Source organism: Crocuta crocuta, unplaced genomic scaffold, assembly GCF_008692635.1.
Source record: "Crocuta crocuta isolate KB4526 unplaced genomic scaffold, BGI_CrCroc_1.0 scaffold516, whole genome shotgun sequence".
NCBI lineage: Eukaryota > Metazoa > Chordata > Mammalia > Carnivora > Hyaenidae > Crocuta > Crocuta crocuta.
In genome coordinates this window covers 803,646-821,588 of record NW_027529538.1, presented here as the reverse complement: position 1 = coordinate 821,588, position 17,943 = coordinate 803,646, and the positions used below count along the sequence as shown (strand labels likewise).

Here is a 17,943-nt window from a genome sequence, read left to right as displayed (position 1 = left end):
GGGGACACTTCTGGCAAGCTCTGCCACCCATCTTCTCTCCTATTTCAGGCTCTTTGTGGATTTATCCAAACCACCAACTGAACCCAACATTAGATACCTCCTGGAGAGAAAAATCCTCTACCGCCATCATGCACTCAGCTGCATGTATATTAAAGCCCTGGAAGTAAACATCACACAAAGTGGTGCTTAGAATAAGTCATCTTTGCAATTAAAATCATTAGTTCAGCCTTTTCCAACCTCTGATAACAAGGTCTGAAGTTCTAGTTCTTCAAGAGGAGTAAGTTCTAGAGATCTGCTATACAACATAGGGCCTATAGTTAACAGTACTATCTTCTTAAGTGTTCTCACCACAATAAAAAGATAAAAGGAATCAAAATCACGAGTTCAGAGAAGTCCATCACTGGTAGATCTACACAAACCCAAGATATTATGAATATTTACATTTCCCTTCACCCCACTCCATGCCCCAACCATGCATTCTGCAGGAAGAAGCATTCCAAGGAATATCCTAGAATGTGAAACATCCTTTAGAGAATAGTTTAGACAATATAGGTTCACCTCCATTGAAAGTAAATTGGAAGAAACATATAAATACAGGAAAGTGTACCATGAGTAACTATCTTTCACACATTGTTAAAACTCCAAATTTGATAACAAACCTGTCTTTTAACCCAATTAACTTGAGAACTCCAGAATGGCTGTGAACATCTTGATATAGGTGGATTAGCATTTCTCATTGGACGTACAACTTCCAAGTTCTCCTTGTACTCTGAAATCATTGCGGTGCCTCTGGTTCTACACTAAACTTCTTGGTGTCCAGCTCTTAATATAGCCAATAAACTATAGTAACAAAGGGATTTGGAGCCCCAAGTAGAAACGGGTAACTGAACCAGACCATAGCAGATTCCTTCAAATATGATTGATCTACTATGAGGTCCTTATTTTGACAAGGACACACTGTCTCCATCAAAACAGACAAGTAGACTGGAATTTAATCTTCACTCTTATGTACAGTATTTTCCTAACTTTGCACGATTTATTTAACCTATTTAAGTCCCAGCTCTTCAACTTGAAAACAGAAATCACAATAACTACATCACTTGGCGTCCGGAGGACCAACTGCACAGCGCCTAGCACAGACTAACAGAACCCGTAGACTTGGGGTAGACATTTTTATGTCCCTTGATGACTTTTAGCACAGTTTTAAACACTGTGGTTACATTTTCTTTGCCTCGGTTTCCTGGGGGATAATTGGAATAATTACCGCACAAGATTGCTATGAAGAGTAAGTAAAATAATGACACAAAGTGTTTTAAATAGTATCTGACTCAATAAATATTAGTCATTATCCTCATTCTCACTCAGCAATCATTTTAGAATCAAGCTTGTTAATGATTTACATTAATTATCGGCAGCTCCTTCCTCCTGCTTTTATCAATCCTTCCCTTTTCATAAAATTCTAACTCGTCTGTAGTAAAGACTCGTGTGTAAAACAAAAATATGGAGAAACTTGTATATATTTTTGGTGTTGTTTGTATGAAACATGATGGAGGAGGGGAGAAAGAGAATGTGAACATTCTTGGTGAAAATTATTTCCAAGTACTGGCTAACATCTTCTAGAAATAACTAGTCCCGGGAATTAGAGACAGCAGGCTATTATTGTTCATTGAAAATTAAAAGTTAACAAAGATCACCTTCTAAACATGGTTTCATATGGTACTCCTATGTGACTGCTAAAAAGTTGTTTTAGCCGCTAAACTAAAAGCTGTTTCATTTTTAGGCTGTGTAGCTGACTATCTCTTTGCTGGTTACAAGAACCACAGAGAGAGCAAGCTGTGGACTGTGTGATTCAATAAAACTGTACATTTTAGTCATAACTTGGAAATTTTAACAGGACACAATCTGACAAGACATATGAGAAAGCTTGATAGACACCGACACACAATGTCAGAGCATTTCCTCCCCAACTAATATACAGACCTCAAATGATTCAGGGTGGAGTTTCTAAAGAAAAGGGTGTTTTTAATGTAGTAATGTTTCAAAGAAAAAAATCCTGCCTATCAGATTTTTAAAAATTTTTTTTAAAAATTTTTAACATTTATTTATTTCTGAGAGACACAGAGTGCGAGCCAGGAAGGGACAGAGAGAGGGAGACACAGAATCCCAAGCAGGCTCCAGGCTCAGAGCTGTCAGCACAGAGCCTGACACAGGGCTCAAACCCACATAACATGAGATCATGACCTGAGCCGAAGTCGGCACGTAACCAAATGAGCCACCCAGGCGCCCCTGCATACCAGGTCTTCAGAATGAATGTTTATGTTAATATTATTTTGCTCTTTTCCTCTCATTTGGTTACAGATTTGTCTCAGATCTGCTCATCTCTTGCTTCTGTATATGCAGATTTCTGCTGCCAAAATAATACATCCCATTTTTTGGTGTCCCTTTAAACCTGCTGGAAGGTTTTATTTTCCCATTTCCAAACAGTGATTCTTTCACTGTTGATGCAGTCAGGCAAAAACTTCAAGAGTATTCTTTTTACTTCATTTTACATTTTTATAGCTTAAACAATTTTTTCACAGTTCTGGAGGCTGGAAAGCCGACCATTAAGGTCCAACAGGGTTCAGATTCTGGTGAGGACCCCCTTCCTGGCTTGCAGATAGCCACTTCTTGCTGTGCCCTCACACAGTGGAAAGCCGCCTCTCTCTTCTTTTCCCCTCTTCTTTTTCGTTTTTTTAAATATATACTTGTATTCTTTTTTCTTCACATGAATCATAGAATTTTGTATACAATGGTTTGTGTTTTGCTTTCTACATTTAATATAACACGGAGTCCCTTTAATATTGGTACATACTGATCTCATGTCTTTTTAAAGTGCTAAAACTGAGTAGCATTGCACATGAATATAACATGATTTTATTTAAACAGCCTCCTGTTGATAGACAGTAGTTTCAAATCTTACTGTATTTTTAAATGGAATTGTGAGTTATTTTAATTCCATTTTTGCAAATTTTTAATAATTTATAAAATATTTTTATCCATAATATTTTTTTCTAATCCAATACTAATAGGCATCATTTGTGGTTATAACAATCAATCAGTGTGTGTGTGTGTGTGTGTGTGTGTGTGTGTGATAAGAACACTTAATATGTGCCTTCCTAGGAAATTTCAAGTGTATACTACAATATTGCTAACTATATTCACATTACCATCCATTAGATCTGAAGAACTTTTTCATCTTTCATAACAGAAATCAATATCTCCTTTAATTCCCACTACTGCCAACTCAAACCGCCATTCTACAATCTGGCTCTAGAGTTTGTCTGTTTTAGGTACGTCACATAACAAATCATGCAGTATTTGTCGTTCTGTGTCTCACATAGCACAATGTCATGCAAGTCTGCCCATGTTATCACAAATGACAAGATTCTCTTCTTTTTATGGCTGAATAATATTCCATCATATATATGTATCACTTTTTTTTTTTAACCATTCATCCATTGATGGGAGTTTAGGTTGTTTTTATATCTTGGCTATTATGAATAATGATGCAATGAACATAGGGGTGCAGGTATTCTTTGAGATCCTGATTCTATTTCCATATATATTTACATCCCCGGAAGTGGGATCACTATATCATAAGGTGGTTCTACTTTTAACTTTTGAGGAAAACCTATACTGCTTCCATTAATGGCTGTTCCAATTTGCATTCCCACCAACAGTGTAAAAGGATTCCTTATTCTATATCTTTGCCAATACTTACCTTTTGTCTTTTTGATAAAAGCAGTTCTGGCAGGTATGAGGTAGTATCTCATCGTGGTTCTGGTTTGCATTTCTTCGATAATCAAGGAAGTTAAGCAAATGGTCATATTTACTTTGACCATTTGTGTGTCTTCTTTTGAGACCTGTCTACTTTCCTTTAAGCTGGTTTTTATCTAGAGAATAAGGTAACTGTCCAATTACATCCTTCTGCAAGTGGATATTCAGTTTTCCCAACACTAGCAAAGAGACTATTCCTTCCCCGTTGTGTCTTCTTGGCCCCCTCATCGAGTGTGATTTAACTCTAGACACATGGACTTGTTATGGACTCTCTATTTTCTTCCACTGGTCTATATGTCTGGTTTGATGCCAGTACCATACTTTATGATTAGTGTAGCTTTGCAATATATTTTGAAATCAGAAAATGTGATGCCATCACCTTTGCTCTTCTTTCTCAATATTGCTTTTTCTATTCAGGGTCTTTTATGGTTCCATATGAATTTAAGGGTTTTTTTCCTATTTATGTGAAGAATTCCATAGTCTTGGTAGAGATTGCATTGACCCTGTAGGTCACTTTAGGTAGTATGGACACTTTAATATTAATTCCTAAATCTTAAATCCATGGAAACAGAATATCTTTCTATTTATTCTATATCTTTAATTTTCTTCATCAGTGTTTTATAATTTTTAGTTCACAGATATTTCATGTCTTTGGTTAAGCTTATTTCTAAGTTTTTGTTATTTCTCTTGTATAGAAAATGGGATTTTTAAAAATTCTTTTTCAAATAGTTTGTTATTTGTATATAGAAACATAATTGATTTTGTATATTGATTTTGTATCCTACAACTTTATTTAATTCACTTATTAGTTCAAACAGTTCTGTCATTGAAACTTAAAGGTTTTCTCCATAAATGATCATGTCACTTGAAAGGAGATTATCTTACTTCTTCCCTTACAATATGGATGCCTGGTAAGCATTTAAATATTAAAGTAAATTTTGTTGCTGAACCACAATTTTAGAAGATTAGGAGTGAACTGCCATTCTCAGTGGAGTGAAAAGAAATGTTATGGCAAGGTTGTTGTTGTGGTTGTGGTTGTGGTTGTGGTTGCTGTTTGTCTCAATTCATGCTAAATAAGTCCCTGTTACACAGTTTTACCAGAAAGAGTCCATGAATTCTGTGTTGTATACGGATCTAAAAATTTTCTCTACACAAGCAAAGAGTATACTTATGCTCTTAAAAACACTTGGCTGTTACGGAAATTTAGACACATCTGTTTTGATCCTGTTTAATCTTTTCATTCACTTTTCAGACGCTTTCCCATAGGGCAGGCATGGTGATATAGTGGTTCAAAGAAGTAAGGATAGCATCACAAGTGTCTTCAAATTTCTATTTTTACTACCTATTAACTGTGTGACCGAGGGAGATTAATTGATTCCTCTGCCCCTGAGTATCTTCATCTACAAGTAAGTGTAGAACCAATGGCACATTTATCTGGTTGTNAATAAGTCCCTGTTACACAGTTTTACCAGAAAGAGTCCATGAATTCTGTGTTGTATACGGATCTAAAAATTTTCTCTACACAAGCAAAGAGTATACTTATGCTCTTAAAAACACTTGGCTGTTACGGAAATTTAGACACATCTGTTTTGATCCTGTTTAATCTTTTCATTCACTTTTCAGACGCTTTCCCATAGGGCAGGCATGGTGATATAGTGGTTCAAAGAAGTAAGGATAGCATCACAAGTGTCTTCAAATTTCTATTTTTACTACCTATTAACTGTGTGACCGGGGGAGATTAATTGACTCCTCTGCCCCTGAGTATCTTCATCTACAAGTAAGTGTAGAATCAATGGCACATTTATCTGGTNTGGACATTTGGGCTCTTTCCATAATTTGGCCATTGTTGATAATGTTGATAATGTTGCTGTAAACATCAGGGTGCATGTATCCCTTTAAATCGGTATTTTTTTTATCCTTTGGGTAAATATCTAGTAGTACAATTTCTGGATCATAGAGTAGTTCAATTTTTAGTTTCTTGAGAAACCGCATACTGGTTCCCAGAATGTCTGCACCAATTTGCATTCCCAACAACAGTGTAGGAGGGTTCCCCATTCTCTGCATCCTTGCCAACACCTGTTGTTTCCTGTAGTTGTTAATTTTAGCCATTCTAACCAGTGTGAAGTGGCATCTCATTGTAGTTTTGATTTGTGTTTCCCTGATGAGTGATGTTGAACATCTTTTCGTGTGTCGGCCATATGTATGTCTTCTTTGTAGAAATCCCTATTCCTGCCTTCTGCCCATTTTTTAACTGGATTATTTGTTTTGGGCGTGTTGAGTTTTATAAATTCTTTACATATTTTGGGCACTAACCTTTTATCAGGTATGTCATTTGCAAGTATCTTTTCCCATTCCATAGGCTGCCTTTTAGTTTTGTTGATTGTTCATTCACTGTGCAGAAGCTGTTTATTTTGATGAAGTCTCAATAGCTTATTTTTGCTTTTGCTTTCCTTTGCTTCACAAGACATATCTAGCAAGAAGTTGTTACTGCTAATGTCAAAGAGGTCACTGACTGTGTTCTCCATAGAGTCTTGGTGGTTTCTTGTTTTGTATTTAGGTCTTTCATCCATTTTGAATTTATTTTTGTGTATGATGTAAGAAATTCGTACAGTATTAATCATTCTTATTTATCATCCACTCTCCAACCCAAAGAAAAAACCTTGTTTCCAACCCTCACATGTACTTTATTTGAAAGACATTATTATTATCCAAATAACTCAGGGTCTAAAAGAAACCATAGACAATTTTCTGCCACTCATCCCTTACTCCAGTTGAGATTGACATTAAGTCATCTCCAACATGTCTCTGAAATGCCTTTTCATTCCATTACCTTGGCCACATTTCCTACCTGTAATCCAGTGATTTCCTTTTCCCTCTGATTGCCAAAGTAATCATCCCAATGCAATACATGTAGAAAAAAATGTTTTAGCTTAAAAACTGGAAACAGAATTCAATTCTGGAGAAATCTTGTCTTTGATGGAAAAAAAAAGTTTGAGTTGCTTCCATTAAACATAGATGATTGAATACATAAAATTTTCTTTCTCTTAAAACCACTTAAATGGAAATAGAGTAGAAGGTATATAAAACCATAAAGGTCAAAGGGAATGGAACAATAGGTGAGAGATGTCAAATTTTCAGGAAATGGAAACCAAACAGACAGCAGCAGAGCTAAGAACACTGAACACCAAAAGACTTCAGAGGGGTATGCTGGCCACTTCCCATCACAAAATCTTGGAAACAATAGATTAGTAGTTAGAAAATAGGTAACAAGCGCTGTGGAGGCATGTAAGCAACGCCTTAAGATGGAGGTGTTCACTGAAATTTTGTTCAAGAAGCACTAACTCTAAACTCTCTCTCTAATCCTACATAGAAGGCCATCATCCCTTCTTTCTCAGCAAGAAGTTTTGGTCATTACACTTCCAGCACTTCACACAGTAGATGGCACATACACAGCCCATGATTCTTCAATAAATCAGTGGAATTGAAGATTTATTCCATAGTGACAGTAAAAGTTTCCAGAGAAAGTTAAGGAACATCACAGTACTGAAAAATGAGTGGAAGTCAAAGTTCATATACTAAGTGATAAGACACTCCTTCCAGCTCCTGTACCATCAAGATCCCAAAATGCTGGAAGCCAGAATTTTAACTGCAATATCCCAAGCAATAACTCAGAGAATTCATCTTTGGATAAACAGATTGATATACATACTGATAGTAAAGTGGCCTTCCATAGATAGATATGTCTGGCCCCACATCCAATCAACCTACAGAGAAATCTACTAGTTAACAAATACTTGATGTCTTCCAATCTGACTTTTAGTTCATCACTCCTAACTATAATTGTGCAATGAGAGAGAAAGAGACTTGAAAAAAGACTCTAACATAAAAGGTAGCAGTAAAATGGACAAGTAGGACTCAAAAGAAATAGGCAAAGATTTAAGGGAACAAAAGTAATTTCTCCACAATACCTAGAATGTTAACTATCAGAGGAATAAGGAAGACAATACATTCATAAAATAAGAATAGGACTTATCCTTTTAAACAATGATAAAAGGGGAAGGAGTTTGTAAATTAAAACTGTGAGAGCTGGACTTCTAAAGTTTCATAGAAATGTTGGAAAATAAATTCAGGAGAATCTTCCAGAAAGTATAGCAAAAATGCAAGCAAAGAAGAAATTTTTAAAAATCTGAGGACTAATTCAAGAAATTTAATACCTGACTAATGTTAAGTGGTAGAGTGAAAACAGAAAATTAAGTAGACAGAATTAACAAAAACGTAACAAATTTTCTCAGATCTGAGACAGTGTTTTGCTTACTAGAGCTCAGAAAATAGACAAAACCAGTAAGAGGAAAGATCCACAGTAAGTCTTACAATCATGAAATTTTATCATACCAAGGATAAAAAGGATTATCACAGATTTCTAATAAGAAAACTAAGCCATTAATACAAGAAAAAGAATTAGAACATCATATTGTTCTTTGACAGCATTGCAAGAAGCTAAGAAACATCAGAGCAATGTCTTCAAATTTTTAGTGGAAGGATTTTCAACCCACAATTCTATATCCAGTCAACCTATCAATCAAAAGTGAGGATTAAAATAAGACTTTACCAAGGGGTGCCTGGGTGGCTCAGTCGGTTAAGTATCCTACTTTGGCTCATGTCGTGCTCTCACAGTTCATGGGTTTAAGCCCCAAGTTGGGTTCTGTGCTGACAGCTCAGAGCCCGGAGCCTGCTTCAGATGCTGTGCCTCCCTCTCGGTCTGCCCCTCCCTATTCATGCTCTGTCTCTCTCTCAAAAATGAAGAAACATTTTAAAAAGTTAAAAATAAAACTTTACCAAAATGAGCAATGCCTAAATCTGTCTTCCACGCATCCTTTCTAAGAAAGCTACTTGGCAATGTGCACATTCAACACAAGAGAGTAAATCAAGAAATAAGACATTGGGTGAAAACATGATATCTGTCTTCCTCTGACTGACTTATTTCACTTAGCACAATATCCTCCAGTTCCATCTACGCTGTTGCAAATGGCAAGACATGTTTTTACTCATATGTGAAATTTGAGAAACTTAACAGAAGACCATGGGAAAGGGAAGGGGAAAAATAATTTCAGAGAGGGAGGCAAGGGTGGATGAGGGTGGGAGGAGTTGGAAGGAGGGGAAAATGGGTGATGGACATTGAGGAGGGCACTTGTTGGGACAAGCACTAAGTATTTTATGTAAGCAATGAATCATGGGAATCTACTCCCAAAGCCAAGAGCACACTGTATACACTGTATGTTAGCTAACTTGACAATAAATTATATTTAAAAACTGAAGAAAAAAAAAGAAATAAGGAAGGAAGGAAGGAAGATCCAAAATAGGAGGAGCTGGAAACTCCCAAGAAGACAATCAACCTGGATGAGAGTAAGAGAGTAGAGGACTTGGTAAAATGTCTCCAGGTTAAAGAAAAAAAGCAAATAAAAGTCCCGTTGTGTTTAATGATATGAAAAGCATTATTCTTAATGCTCTTCTAAATCTATAAGAATTTTAAGGAAGGTTAATTGTGAAATAGAAAACTAATCAGTAAAAATAGGTATATTAGCTTTGTTGTACGAGAGTCAACCACAATGTTTCAGGGGTGTTCAAATACATACTTCCTGTGGGTCTTCAGGTTGTTGTGGGGTCCCACGGTGCGCTTGGCTGAGTTGGAGTGTTCTTGTGTTCTTCACATCCCTTGAGCCAGTGGGCTAGCCTCAGAACAAGTTCCTGTAAGGAAGATGGTAGACATGAAGAGGACAACCCCACCACAGAGGGACATTTCAAGCCTGGGCTTGCATTACACATGCTAACATCTCATTGGCCAAAGCAAGTCACACAGCCAAATTCAAGGTTAATGGGCAGAGAAGTAGATTCCTCCTAATGAGCTGGAAAAGGATGAATATTGGCTGAACAATGACTCACCCTACTATATAAGGCAAGAATTAAATTAAGAATAAGTTTTACTGAAAAAAGGAAAATGATGGTATACAGCATGGTTCCTAATGACTGATAATTACTTGATCACAAGGCAAATATGAAATAGTGATTTGCCAAATTGTGATATAAAAATATGGAGAATAGAGAGGGGAGGGAAAGTGAGGTAAGGATAACAGTCTAAGAGTGCTAAAACCTCATCTACAGTAAGGAGACAATATCTAACATTTGTGATCAATAAATAGCAGTATACTTGGGGGAGCCTTGCTGGCTCACTAGGTTAAGCATTCAGCTTTTGGTTTCAGCTCAGATCATGACCTCACAGTTGGTGGTTCGAGCCCAGCTTCCAGCATGGAGCCTGTTTGGGATTCTCTCTCTCACTCTCTCACTGCCCCTGCCTCACTCATGCACATTCATGCTTTCATTCTCCCTCCCTCAAAATAAATAAATGAACTTTAAAAAAATAGCAGTGTATTTGAAGAAATTGAAGAAGAAGTTTGAGAATGTCACAGGTGGGTATGTAGAAGGCAGGTATTTTCTATTAACAGACTTAAACCATATATGTATATTACTTAGATTTTAAAGAGTTAGAGAATTTTAAATATATACCAATAAGTGTATGGAGAAGTAATAATAATAACAAAGCAAAAATATTCATTGAGCATGTACTTTTCTGGGGTTTATAAGCTCTATGTATTAAAGCCTTCCAAAAACTTGATGAGATGGATCCTGTTGTCTCCTCATTTAATGGAGGAAGACACAGAGTCTTTTAAAAGGTTGCTCAGGAGGGACAGAGCTGGGACTGAAGCCCAGTTCTCAACTACCATCCCACAGTCCCTCTCCTGAGCTGGGCCGTGTCAAGACTTCAACAAGGAAACAGTTGTTCCTGATAGATAGAGAATTTGAAGTGCAGGCGTAGTAAGGAGGGAGTAGGTAAGAAGATGAGGTGAAGGGGAAGAGAATGAAGAGCCCAGGGTGATGGTAAAGGAGCAGGCACCACTCCACACACACAACCCCTCTTCACCAAAAGATACTTACGTACTCTACCAAACATAAAGGGCTGGTGTGAATAGTATTCTTTTCCCTGTGAAAACCAAAGAAATGACTGAGTTTCACACCAGAGCCGATCTCTAGCAAGCTGGCCAGCCTTGTGGAAATCTCTGGAGGATGCTCCACCTTTGTGTCAGCAAATTGAAGCATGAAAGATAATTGAAGGAGATTTCAAGGGGTATCTACCCTCAGCTCACAACCCCCCATCCTCAGCTGACAATGAAGCAAAGTAAGTTACAGTTTTCATCATCTTCCTGTTGCTTCCTAGCACTTAAAATAGGAAGTATAGAATCCTATCACGACATCTACCATTTTGCTAGCTTTCTCTTCCAGCATATCTACCTTCCCACTTCGTTGCTTAGATGAATGTGTTCAAAGTTCCATCTGGCCTTTCTCTGCCTCCATGTCTCAGAACCTACCCTTTTCTCTTGTCTGGATTTCTGTATCATTTTAGCTTGTATCTCCGTTGTGCATTCCTCTCTGTTTTCATTTATAGTGGTCTGATGTTTATCAAGTAAATACTTTAGTTCACCGGATCATAAGGTAGAGAAGGATCCATGACCCTCTTGTTTATTGTTGTATGTTAGTACTTACCTCGACAAGCATAGATGGTTGCCCTTTAATTTTCTTTAAATGAATAACTGAGTAGGATGAATCAGTACATGAAGAAAGGAAGGAAGGGAAGGAGGGATGGAGGAAGGGAGGGAAGGAGGAAGGGAAGGGGGGAAGAAAGACAGAGGAAGGAAGGAAGGAAGGAAGGAAGGAAGGAAGGAAGGAAGGAAAGAAGGAAGGACTCAGTTATGGAATTTGGTGTACTTTGCTTACTTGGGATTCAGTTTCTTTTCAGATAAAAGAGTTGAGCCAGATGATTTTTAAATTCACTTCCTTCTCTAAAATTCTGTTGTTCTGTACTGCAACAAAAATATTAAAACACATTTTCTGATATGTATTTGCACTTACATTTTAGAAACATTTCTTTTGATCGTTTTCTTATTTACTTCTGGTGAAACTGAAATGTATTTGATAAGGCTATTTGAAGGCCAAGAATGTTTCTTAAGCTTTACTCTGCTTCCCTTTCAAGTGGGAAATATTAACTGGCCAGAGACATGGTATGACAAGGTTTGGACATTACAAAGGAATGAACTTGACGCCTATGATGGCCTTGTCCGGACAGTGCCGTCTCTGTTTGCACAGAGAGGGGTCTTTCGGAGGCTTTTCAAAAGCTACAAATATGCAATTCACAGTATTCTCCAGTTGAAAGCTATAATTTTAAATCTCAGACAGGAACCTACAGTGATGCATTTCTTTAAAAACTTTTCCTCCTTTTCTGTAAATGATGAGGTTAGATTAATGAGTGCTTTTATGATTGAAACATTGAAACATGAAACAAAAAAAACAAAAAACAAAAAAACTCAGCTCCTGCCTTTTTGCTGTTAATGATTTTTGGAGCAGCTAGAGAATAGAAACTATTAGCAGAATTTCTGAGTCACCTACCTGTTTTGAACACTTGAATCCATAATCCGAACTGAAGTGTGCAAGGGTTCACTTCCTGTATTTGTTACCAACTTGAGCTAACTTGAATTAGCACTACCATTATGAAGGCTATTTTCCAGAAGCCATTACCTTAAACAAATAAAGTTCAGGGAAGCAAACTGGACAAAGAGGCCAAAAATCAGCATATGTCAGTTTTACCAAGCCACACACACACACTGACAGTATTCATCATGCAGAAAGTCTTTTGAAACATGGATATTTTGCTAATTAATCAGAATTATGGTCAAAGGAAATAAATATGAAAGAATAGTTTTTATCGTTTCACTTATGATAGATGTTCCCTCTCATGTTTTTTGTTTCTCTTTAATGATTTTATCTATCTAATTATTTATTTATTGTGTGCCAACTATAGCGTTCTGAATTCCGCATTTCGAAGGTTTGACTTTAATAGTCATTTCACTGAAAAGCAAGTTACTTCTGAAGACTTGACTATGTGTTGGAATATTTTAAACTGAGTCTCTAAATGGCCCTTGGTATCCAAGCTGTAGGAACTGTAACTGGGACACGTGCCTTGAGCTAATGGCTTCATATGTAGACCTACAACAGGCCAAATAGATTGAACTCAGTGAAATGAAACGTGACACCTGGTTTCCAGTGTCATTCATCAATGTAGACAGTCCATCTAGATCTGTTCAAAAGGAGGGAAAAATATCTTCCACCCTTTTAACAGCTGGATTGGAGGACTAAATTCTCTAGAGAGTCACTCTGCTTTTCCTGCATTACATCACCCAGGATGTGTGTTTGGAAGTTGCTACTGAGTTTTTTGGGTTTTGCACCTTTTATCCATACCAGTGGACTGCAGCCTCACTTAATCACTGATGAGACACAAAGGCTTTGCTCAAGTAGACCCAAGGCATCCTGGAGAGGTCGAGTATGGAGCTGTTTATGGGGTTGGCTGTCAAAAATACGAGATGTGCTAGGCAGGTGTTTAGTTCAGATGAATCATACACATTTTAAAATTAGATTCACTATCATTTATTCCTAATAATGTTAAGTGCTTAAATTGCTTTTCATCCAGTCTAAAATAATTGAACTGCTCAGACCCCAAACATGCATGTCTACCCACCTTTTTTTGTGCAAAGGTCTATGGTTTTGAGAAAAGGAGAAAGGCAATCACTGGAGGTTTATTTTATTTTATTACTTTATTTCTTTATTTTTGAAATACATTAGTTTTACTTTATTTTTTAAGATGATAAATCACCTTTATTTTTTTATAGTTTATTGCCAAGTTGGTTTCCATATAATACCCGGTGTTCATCCCAACAAGTGCCTTCCTCCATGCCCATTATTTTATTACTTTAACAGTGAAAAATTGGAAATAATCTTTAATGAAAGCTTAACTGAAGAGTTAAAACACACATTTCTACAAAATTTAAAACCATGCAGTATTTGTATTCAACTTATCAAGTCTATAGCATTTGGTTCTTATGCCATAGTCAAAGATGAGCTGTTTCATCACATCCAGAGGAAGATTTTCGTCAGCTTAACTGATAAGCTTTTCAACACTGATATACAGTACATGCCTGGCTGACTTTATTTGCAGTAAAGCTAATCTGTATATCCATTTATATACTGTATTGAGAAACAAGTTATGCTTTGGATTCTAGTGGTTGATTTGTACACATAAACGTTGGTATCTACTCTTTCTGACTCAAGATCTTTTTTGTAATAAAAGAGGTTCTGGGGGCACCTGGGTGGTTCAGTAGGTTGAGCATCCCACTTGAGTTCAGGTCATGATCTCATGGTTTGTGGGTTCAAGCCCTGCATTGGGCTCTGTGCTGACAGCTCGGAGCCTGGAGCCTGCTTTGGATTCTGTGTCTGCCTCTCTCTCTGCCCCCCACAGCCCCCACTCATGCTCTGTCTCTCAAAAATAAACATTAAACATTTTTTTTAAAAAAGTGGTTCTGTGGGGCGCCTGGGTGGCTTAGTCGGTTAAGCGTCCGACTTTCGCTTAGTTCATGATGTCGCGGTTGGTGGGTTCAAGCCCCGCGTCGGGCTCTGTGCTGACAGCCAGCTCAGAGCCTGGAGCCTGTTTCAGTCTGTGACTCCCTCTCTCTCTGACCCTCCCCTGCTCACGCTGTCTCTCTCTCTCCTAGAAATAAATAAAAAATATAAAAAAATAAAAAGTGGTTCTGTTGTATCTAGGTCTAGTTCTTTCAAACGGCACTATTCATATTTAGGAACTTAAATAATAATGATTAAGCAGTGGTTGATGTTTTTAACTTGCCTACATGTCTGCTTTAAATTGTATTTTTTTTACTCCCATGTATGCAGCTGGCTCTCAGTTTCATGTCTGTTGCAATCTTCCACTGGTTTCGCGGTATGTAACACCAGACAGCACTCTTCCTGTTGTGTGCATTTTGATAAGTTAAGTCATAACTACTTCTGGGAATAAAAAGGGAGGCATTTCTTAATCAAATGTTTTATATCCCTGAAAAACAACGTAGCACTCTATACTTATACACACTCCAAATTTTAGAAAAAAATAATACACTGGTTTCCATCAATAAATAATTTACATAATTAAATGAGAGCAAAGATTTATACCAAGTAAAGAAGATCTGGGCAGAAGAGGGAGAAGCTACATGCAAGGACCCAAATTTTAATTGCTTTGCATTCTCAAAAATAACTGCATTTTATAAATATTTCTCTCAAATTATTTAGATTGGGCCTTATGAAATTGCTGTTTTTGTGTGATCTAAGAGCAGCAATTTCAAGTAATTCATGCTTATAGATGATAACCCAGAAATCAATAAATGTCACCCAATTTGCTTTGATATTCTTTACTTTATATTTCCTTTAGTCTTCACAGAAATTCTCCAGAGTATTTTATTATCTTTCCTTAGACGAGAATCGAGCTAGGACAGGGCTGGGCTTTGAAGCTCAGCTTGTCTGTATGCAAAGTGCAACCTCTTGCTTCTTCCGCACTATTGTGTTTCAAAGATGAAGGACTGTTGCAGCCATGTAAGGGGAGAATATTCACCCAAAGGCCAGCTAAAGAGATGACACGATTGAGTCATTTACTGCATCTGGAATTTCTTCCATTGTTCTTTGGTGAAACTTACAGATTTTTTTAAATTTAAATTCAAGTTCGTTAACATGTAGTGCAGCATTGGTTTCGGAGTAGAATTTAGGGATTCATCAGTCACATGTAATGCCCAGTGCTCGTCCCAACAAGTGTCCTCCTTAATGCCCATCACCCATCAAGCCCATCCTCCTACCCCCCACCCCTCCAGCAACCCTTAGTTTGTTCTCTGTATTTAAGAGCCTCTTACAGTTTGCCTTCATCTCTCTGAACAATGATGTGTTCCCTCCATGGAAAATGGGATTCTTTTTAAGGATTTGAAAACTAGACTTTTTTTTCTTGTCACATGGCCTATTTGCTTCTCCAGTTCTTTGCTGTTAATTCTTTTATCATGATTGTTCATACTTTGGGGATCTAAGTTATTCCTGTCTTCCAATCCTTCAAGAATAGCCCTGTTTTCTCTCTCATGCTTTCATTGGAGGGTAATTATCCGGATTAAGGAGAGTTAAATTTTTTGAACAGACAGCATCCAAGAGAGTGGTAAGAACTTAATTTTTAAAAAAGCAGTGTAAGTACAATGACTTTTGAAGGATGAGATGTTTAGAATCATCATATGTAATTTGATAATGGATAAGAATTCCGTGTTCTAGGCATGAGTGATTTAGGATCAGCAAACAGATCATCTCAACTACCACCTCCTCCAGCTCAGCATTCAGAAGATAAGAGTCCTCTGACTACTTCCCTCCACTCAATACATGCTCTGCATACCTCAGAAAAAGATTTTCCCTATTAAATTTGTTGATGATTCCTGTGGCTCTCTGAAATCTGACTTACTTACAGTAGGCAAAGTGAAGAGTTGAAAGGTCATCTGGATTCCAAAAGAAACTAAATGTTTGCTGATGAAAGGAAGATCCCTCAGCACCATCCATGGTGTCTGTAATAATTCATCTGCTTGATATTTGACCAACGTTTGGCTTTTCTTTGCCTGCACATACCAGAGAGTTCAGAAATTTACCTCAGCTCTCTATGTACTGGCAATCTAAATAACCTCTGTGAAAGAAAATGTAAGCAAGGAGGAAACAAGTCTATCCTATGCATTCTTTTTCCCTTTAATTTAATATACAAACAAGGTAGAGCTCCCAGATAAATTCTATTCCAAGGGAAATTTGGCTCCTCTCTGTGCACACCATCCTTGGGAATTATGTTTCCTTAATACTACCCCTTTCAGTGGGAGGAGATGATGGGACAAAGCTTTCACCACTAAGGAGACAAGAGATGACAACATTATAGTCAAAAAGCTTTAATGTAGGTATGCCCGAAAGGAAGTGAGTAGGCAGATTGGGGAAACAGATGAAGGGGATTAAAAGGTACAGACTTCCAGTTATAAAATAAATAAGTCACGGAGGTGAAGAGTTCAACAGAGGGAATATTGTCAGTAACATTGTAATAAGCTGGATGATGACAGATGGTGATTGTACTTATTTCAGTGAACGTAGNAGAAATAAAATAAGAATATAAAAAAAAAGAATTGTCCAATTGATGCGTTGTAAAAAAGAAAAATGATGTTATATCAGCCACCAAAAAAACCCCCACATATTGAATGACTCTGGTTCTATGAAATGTCTAAATTAGGCCAACGTGTGGTGACAGAAAATAGATTAGTGGTTTCCTAGGGCTGGGGTGGGGGGACTTGGGGAGAGAAATGGGGAAGGAAATGGAGACTAACTGCTAATAAATACATCTTCTTTTGTGGATGAAGAAATATTCTAAAGTTGATTGTAATGACGGTTGCACACTCCTGTGAATGTATTAAAAATCACTGAAGTATACTTTAAAGGAGTAAGTCACATGTGAATTATATCTCAGTAAAGTACATCTTTAAAATGGAAATTTAAATATAGTGTGTTCTTCAACTGGTAAACGTATATCAGATATTGTATCTAAGTATTTCCTTTTGCTCCAAAAGAAAAGTTTTTTGAAACAAGAAAAATAGTGGGAAAACAAATAATTATCTTGAGTAGCATAGTTGTTTTTTTTTTATTTTTTGTTTAGCAATAAAATTGGCTTGATGTACGGCTGGTTAGAATATCTGGCACAGTTGAGAAATTCCAGCACCTTTCACAGAGCCTCTCGTCACAAAATGTTTGAATAGCTATCCTCAAAAGAGCAATTCTAAGATATTTTTTAAAATATTGACAGTTTAAAAAGCACAGAGATTTGATAGCCTTCAGTGTAAGTAAAATTTTGTATCTCATTTTGTGTGATTGCTGCAATCATTTTAAAGCAATAATAACTGGATACAAATACAGTTATCATTCCAAACGTCAGGTGTGTTCGAGAATGTCTGACAGCATCATGGTATAACAACATTGATGCATAAATTGCCATTTTACTTATCATCAGTCTAAAATACTAATCCGGGAAAATGCCATATGCCTTCAGAGATAATTTTGGTCCAGGACCCTGAATCTAGTAGGCGTTTTTTGGTTGGGGTAAGAAATGAGACAATTTTTTCTTTGGAAAATACATAGATGGACATTTTAACA

The 17,943-nt window shown here is 37.0% G+C and overlaps 1 protein-coding gene across 1 annotated transcript in view; it reads left to right on the top strand.

Annotated features, from left to right (window-relative positions):
• Positions 1-17,943, top strand: part of SPHKAP (SPHK1 interactor, AKAP domain containing) — a 159,182-nt gene that overhangs the window by 94,412 nt on the left and 46,827 nt on the right. The gene's annotated exons all lie outside the window — the stretch shown is intronic.